Genomic DNA, 7503 nt, shown 5'->3' on the forward strand with positions numbered 1-7503 from the left:
CACATGTTATATACCATATTTGTGATCAGCAGCATGAGGATATTTAGTAGTGGTTCAACCAGATGAGCGGGAGTTCTTTGTTTCTTAAGTCCTGTTAGTTTTGTCGTATCACTAACCTTTTGGATTTAGCATCCACTTATGAGGGAGACCATGTACCGTTTGTCTCTTCGTTCTTGGCTTACCTCGCTCAACATGATTCCTTCTAGCTCCATCCATTTCCCTGCAAATGCCATTATTTTGTCATTTCTAATGGCTGCATAATATTCCATTGTGTATAGATACCACAATTTTTGGATCCATTCATCTGTGGTGGGGCACCTAGGTTGTTTCCATATCCTAGCTATTGCGAACAGTGCTGCAATAAACATGGAGGTGCACGTGTCCTTGTATATTGGTTCCTGTTGTTCAGGGTAGATGCCTAGAAGTGGTATGACTGGGTCGTAAGGGAGGTCAATCTTTAGCTTTCTAAGGACCCTCCAGACTGCTTTCCAAAGTGGTTGTATAAGTGTACATTCCCACCAGCAGTGTAATAGGGTTCCTCTTTCTCCACATCCCCTCCAGCATTTGTCGTTGGCTGATTTGTGGATGTGGGACATTCTGACTGGGGTAAGGTGGTATCTCAGGGTTGTCTTTATTTGCATTTCCTTCACCACCAGGGATGATGAACATTTCCTCATGTGTTTCTTTGCCATTTTTATTTCTTCATTTGAGAAGTCCCTCTTTAGTTCCCTTGCCCATTTAGTAATTGGTTTGTTAGGTTTGGGAGGGATTAGTTTCTTGAGTTCCCTGTATATACAGGATGTTAACCCCTTGTCTGATATATTGCTGGTAAATATTTTTTCCCAATTAGTTGGTTGTCTTTCTAGCTTATTTGCGATAGATTTAGCTGTGCAGAAGCTTTTTATTTTAAGGTAGTCCCATTTGTCGAGTCTCTCTCCAACTTGTTGTGACCCTGGGACTCTGTTCAGGAAGTTCCTTCCTGTGCCTATTAGTTCAAGTGTCTCTCCTACTCTGTCCTGCAGTAGTTTCAGAGATTCAGGTTTAATGTTAAGGTCTTTAATCCATTTTGAGTTGATGTTGGTGCATGGTGATAGGCTGGGGTCCACTTTTAGTTTTCTGCATGTGGCTGCCCAGTTTTCCCAGCACCAGCGGTTGAAGAGGCTGTGTTTCTTCCATTGTATGTCTTTGGCTCCTTTGTCGAATATCAGCTGGCTGTAGGCCTGTGGATTTATATCTGGATCTTCTATTCTGTTCCATTGGTCTTCGGGTCTGTTTTTGTGCCAGTACCATGCTGTCTTTGTGATTATAGCTCTGTAGTAGAGTTTGAAGTTCGGCATGGATAGCCCTCCCATATTGTCTTTATCCCCTAGAATTGTTTTGGCTATTCTAGGTCTTTTGTTGTTCCATATAAATTTTTGGACTGTTTTCTGTATTTCAGTGATGTACGTCATTGGGATTTTAATAGGAATTGCATTGAATTTGTATATTAATTTTGGAAGTATCACCATCTTTACTATATTAAGTCGGCCTATCCAGGAGCATGGGAGGTCTTTCCATTTCCTAGTGTCTTCTGCAATTTCTTTCTTTAACTTTTTATAGTTCTCATTAAATAGTTCTTTTACATCTTTGGTTAGGTTAATTCCTAAATATTTTATTTTTTGGGAGGTTATTGTGAATGGGGTTGCTCCCTTTATTTCCCTCTCTTCCTGTGCGTTATCAGTGTATAGGAAGGCAACTGATTTTTGTGGGTTTATTTTGTATCCTGCTATTTTGCCGAAGTGACTTATGATTTCTAAAAGTTTGGGGATGGAGTTTTTGGGATCGTGGAGGTATAGTATCATGTCGTCTGCAAAAAGGGATAGTTTCACTTCTTCTTTCCCTATGCGGATCCCTTTAATGTCTTTTTCTTGCCTTATTGCCCTGGCTAAGGGTTCTAGGACTATGTTGAAGAGGAGTGGAGACAGTGGACATCCTTGCCTTGTTCCTGTTTTTAGGAGGATTGGTTGTAGCTTTTCCCCATTAAGTATAATATTGGCTATTGGTCTGTCATAAATGGCTTTTATTGTTTTTAGAAATGTTCCTTCTATTCCTATTTTCTCCAGAGCTTTTAGCATGAATGAATGTTGAATTTTATCAAAGGCCTTTTCTGCATCTGTGGCGATAATCATGTGATTCTTGACCTTGGCTCTGTTGATATGCTGGATTACATTTATTGACTTACGTATGTTAAACCATCCCTGTGTCTCTGGGATGAAGCCTACCTGATCATAGTGTATTATTTTTTTTATGTGTTTCTGGATTCTGTTAGCTAGAATCTTGTTAAGGATCTTTGCATCTGTGTTCATCAAGGAGATTGGCCTGTAATTCTCCTTTTTGGTTGGGTCTTTGCCTGGTTTGGGGATGAGTGTGATATTGGCTTCGTAGAATGAGTTTGGGATAGCTCCCTCCTTCTCTGTTTCTCTGAAGAGCTTGAGGAGTATGGGTATTAGTTCTTCTTTAAAGGTCTTATAGAATTCTGCTGTGAATCCATCTGGTCCTGGGCTTTTTTTTGTTGGAAGACTTTTGATAGCTTCCTGTATCTCATTATAGGATATTGGCTTATTTAATTGGTTAACTTCTTCTTTGCTCAGTTTGGGTAACTTGTATTTCTCTAAAAATGCATCCATTTCCGCCAGATTTTCTTCCTTTAGAGAGTATAGCTTTTGAAAGTAGTCTGTTAGAATTGTTTGGATATCTTGGGTACGTGTTGTGATGTTTCCCGTGGCATCCCTAATCCTATTAATATGGGTTTCCTCTCTTCTTTTTTTAATTAATCTTGCCAACGGGCCATCAATTTTGTTTATTTTTTCAAAGAACCAGCTTTTTGTTTGGTTTATTTTGGTTATGGTTTTCTGATTTTCTAATTGGTTAATCTCTGCTCTCAATTTGGTTATCTGGCTTCGTCTAGTAGCTTTAGGTCCCATTTTTTCTTGTTTTTCTAGCTGTTTTAGTTGCAACATGAGATTATTTACTTGGTCTGTCTCCATTCTCTTGATGTGGGCACTGAGGGCAATAAATTTGCCCCTCAGGACTGCTTTTGCTGTGTCCCACAAGTTTCTTTGTGAGGTGTTTTCATTTTCATTGAGTTCTAGGAAATGCTTTATTTCTTCTCTGATCTCTTCTGTTACCCAGGCCTTGTTAAGGAGTGTGCTGTTCAATTTCCATGTATTAGAGAAATTTCTGCGGTATGCTTTGTTATTGAGAGCTAGCTTGATTCCACTGTGGTCAGATAGGATACAGGGGATTATGTCGATCCCTTTGTATTTGCTTAAGTTCCTTGAATGAACTATGATATGGTCTATTTTGGAGAAAGTTCCATGAGCTGCTGAGAAGAATGTGTACTGTGTTGTTTTAGGGTGAAATACTCGGTAGATGTCAGTTAATTCCGCTTGAAGTATGGCCTCACTTAATTCGGTAGCTTCTTTGCCAATCCTCTGGTTGGTAGACCTGTCCTTTGGTGAGAGTGGCGTGTTAAAGTCTCCTAGTATTATCGTATTGGGATCTATTTTATTCTGTAAGTTTGAGAGCATTTGTTTAACATATCTGGGTGCACCGATATTTGGGGCATATAAGTTGATGATGGTTATATCCTCCTCTTGGATTGTTCCCTTTATTAATATGTAATGTCCGTCCTTGTCTTTCTGTACTGATTTTAATGAAAAGTTTATTTTGTCAGATATCAGGATAGCTACACCTGCTTTCTTATTGGGGGAATTTGATTGGTAGATCCTTTTCCACCCCTTCACTCTGAGTTTGTTTGTATGTTTGGCTGAGAGGTGGGTCTCCTGAAGGCAACAGATGGATGGGTCTTGTTTTCTGATCCAGTCCTCAGTTCGTTTTCTTTTAATTGGCGAATTCAGCCCATTTATATTAAGAGAAAGTATAGAGAGATGCATTGTTGTCCCTGCCATTCCGTTTTCCTAAGTTTTTCTTCTTTCCTTTCCTCCTGTGCTTGCTCAGTTAGACTTTGAGTAATGCCTGTTTGGGGCAGGTCCCAGTTCCTGGTTGCTTTCTTCAGGTTGTGTCCCCCCTCTTAGAATTCTTTGTAATGCTGGCTTAATGTTTATGTATTCATTTAGTTTTTCTTTGCTATTAAAAGTTTTCAGTTCTCCATCGAATGTGAATGCTAGCTTTGCCGGGTATATCAGTCTGGGTTGGCAGTTATTGGCTCTCAGGGCTCGTATGGTGCTTTCCCAGGCTTTTCTTGCATTCATTGTTTGTGTGGAGAGATCTGCAGTGATTCTAATTTTTTTCCCGTTGTAGTATAGCTCCTTCTTCATTTTTGCTGCATGCAGGATTGTTTCCTTATTATTCAGATCCATCATTGTTACTATTATGTGCCTAGAAGTGTTTCTCCTGGGATCTTGCTTGTTGGGTGTTCGATAAGCTTTTGTGATGTAGTTAAGATGGTCGTTTTTGAGGTGGGGAAAATTTTCATTGACTATCTTGTTAAATAGGTGTTGCATTCCCTTGCTCTGGAATTCCTCACCTTCGTCCACTCCGATTATGCGAAGGTTAAATTTTTTAGCATTATCTGCTTGCTCTTGAATTTCCCTTTGGTTTAATTTGAGTGATTTTTCCATATCTGTCACTTTTTGGTCCAGTTGGTGTATTCTGTCTTCTGTATCTGACACTCTACCTTCCATTTCATTCACTCTGTTGACCGTGGCTTCTATTGTGGTTTGCATGATGGAAATGGATCCCTTTATGGATTCAATGTTGGTTCTCAGAGTACTGATCTCACCTCTCAATGAGGTGATATCAGTATGCATTACCTCTAATTTGGCGTTTATCTCACTTCTTACTGAGGTTTGTGCAGCTTCTATTTTTGCATCCAATTTTTGTTTGATATCCTGTATATCTTTTGATAGTTCATCCTTGTGCTCTTTCAATTTCTGATCCATTTCTCGCTTTATTTCTTGAGTCATTGCCTCCAGCAACCCTTGGATGTAGTTTTTGTCTTCCATTCCTGCTTTGCTCCCACTGGGGCTCTCCCCTGCGTGGCTGCTGGCTTTTGAGGTGAGCTTGCTGTCCTGGGTAGTGGTAAACCTTGTGATTTTTCTCTGTGATTTTCGCATGGGGGTTCAGGAGACTGCTCTTCAATCTTGTTTTGGTGTGTCTGTCTTTGCTTGGTTGCTGATTCTCTATTGGTAGAGAGAGTCTGTGCCTGATCTGGATTCTGTTGGGAGCCTATTTCCAGCTGCTATTCACTTAGGATTCTCAGCTCTCTGCTGTAGCAATTCCCGCCTTTGGAAGGGTTGAGCAGCCTAGACTGCTTGTGTTTGCTCCTGCGGGTGCTCTTGGGAAGATCAGATGCTCTGGATGCACTCTCCCAAATACTGGAGTCTGCTATGGGCTCCTGATGTGTTTTTGTTTGTTTTGGGCTGGTTGTGGGCTTGAACTCTAGGTTTGGGTGCTGTCCCTCAGCTCTTCAGCTCAGGGCTGGCACCCTACCATTTGAGCCACAGCCCCACTTCTGACCCTTTTTGCTTTGTTCAGGCGCCGGTCCCCTGGCCTGGTTCCGGCCCCAGCCTGGAGCGCGCTCGTTAGGCCTGTGCTAATGTGTATACCACCTTGGTTATGCAGCCTGGAGGACACAGTTCAAATTTCTTCTACTGTTGGTAGTCTTGACCCAGGGGCACTGTTCCTGGCTTGAGCATTTAAGCTCCCTTCCCGGGGCGCTCTTGCTCTGGCCTTGCCAGCAGAGTGTGCTCCACCGGCTGGTGGGGCTCTCGAACAGTTCCCAGTTTTAGTGGGTCCTGTGGTCCGGGTGTTGGGGTAGGGAGTCTAGGTCAGGGTCTGGGGATTCCCTCCAGCTCTGGTCTCCCTTGATGGATTCCCTGTCCCCTGATGGGTACTCACCCTGTAGGTCGTCAGTTGTTGTTGCAGTCCGTCAGTTGTTGTTGCAGTCCGAGTTCAGTTGGGGTGGTTGCGGGCTGGGTTGGGCGGCCCCCCGCCGGGTCGTTGCGATCGCGACAGGTCCCTTTGTGGCGCTGCTGGTGCCGGGCGGCTTTGGCGGGATGGAGCCTCTCCGCTCCGGTGGAGAGTGATGGGTGGGGTGGGATCCTCCTGGAGACTCCCGGCTGGTAGGTTTCTCTGTTCCTGGCGATCCGCTGTTCTGCAATCCGGTACCTGGTGATCTGCAAGCAGCCCCCTGTGTCTCTGTGGCTCCGGCAGCCCCTGCCGGGCCGGCTGGCCGGCGGCTTGGCGCACTGCCGCGCGGCCAGTAAAGGTTGGGGGAGGGGTCTTCGCTCTTCTCTGTTCTGAAATTCTTCTTTTCCTCTCTTTCTTTTTTTGTTATTTTCCACCTCTGGTTTTTCTCTGAGTGTTCGTCTTTTTGTTGTTGTCGGTCTCTTGGGGAGATTAAAGGTTGGAACTCGAACTCTCTTTTTGGTTGGAGAGAGCTGTGGCGTTTCCCTACTGCCCCGTCGCCATCTTGAGAACTCCCCCCCTTCATAGTGAAATTTATAAACTAAATTTTTCATTGTTTCAGAATTTTCTAGTCATAATAAAATTTTTCCTGACATACTCATATAGATAACTTGTGTAGATAATTTCTTGGTAATATGTACATGTGACCTTAGGCAGGACCATATTCTTTCTCTGACATTTTGAATGATTGGTTTAAATTCCACTATTCTTAAGTTTTTCATTTGTATAAAGATACCGATTGTTATTGTTGGACTTTAAATATTCACTCACTCCTTGTTTTCTTGCCCTTCTAAATGGGTTCCTAGCTGTTGAATTAGCAAGCTTCCTGTGAGGAAATGGAAGGGTAGCATGCAAGTGAGAAGCAGGCTAAGTGCACATGGAGCTGAGTCACTATAAGGATCCATGGCAAATTTAAATGCAAAGAACGAGTGGGAAGGGAAACAATGTATTATTTGTATGAAATTCAAATTTAAGAAGCTGGGAAGGTGGCTCAGTGGTAGAGCGTTTGCCTTGCATGCATGAAGCTCTGGGTTCTGTTCCTCAGCACCACATAAGCAGAAAAAGGTGGAAATGATGCTGTGGCTCAAGTGGTAGAGTGCTAGCCTTGAACATAGAGAGGCTCAGGGACAGCACCCAGGCCCTGAGTTCAAGCCCCAGAACTGGCAAAAAAAAAAAAAAAAAAGGGAAAGGAAGGAAGGAAGAAGGAAGGGAGGGAGGGAGGGAAGAAGGAAAGAACGAGAGAAAGAGAGAGACTACATGCTCAGTAGAAAAGTCATGAAAAGGATTCAGTCTATTTGCTCTATTTGACTTAACAACCAAAATGGCCTTTGTGGGATACTTCTTGCCCACCACTGGAAAGACAAATTTAGCTTGTGAACATCTGTGTCCCTTATCCTTTCTCAGTAATATACGTGTTCTTATTCTCTAAAGAGGTCATAAGCTATGAATATTTACCTTTATTTCCCAAATAGTCCTTTTGCAAACAAGACACACATTCCTCCAGAATATTCCTATTGCAGACAAAATATACAT

Source organism: Dipodomys spectabilis, unplaced genomic scaffold, assembly GCF_019054845.1.
Source record: "Dipodomys spectabilis isolate Male_0828 unplaced genomic scaffold, ASM1905484v1 ptg000141l, whole genome shotgun sequence".
Taxonomy (NCBI): Eukaryota; Metazoa; Chordata; class Mammalia; order Rodentia; family Heteromyidae; genus Dipodomys; species Dipodomys spectabilis.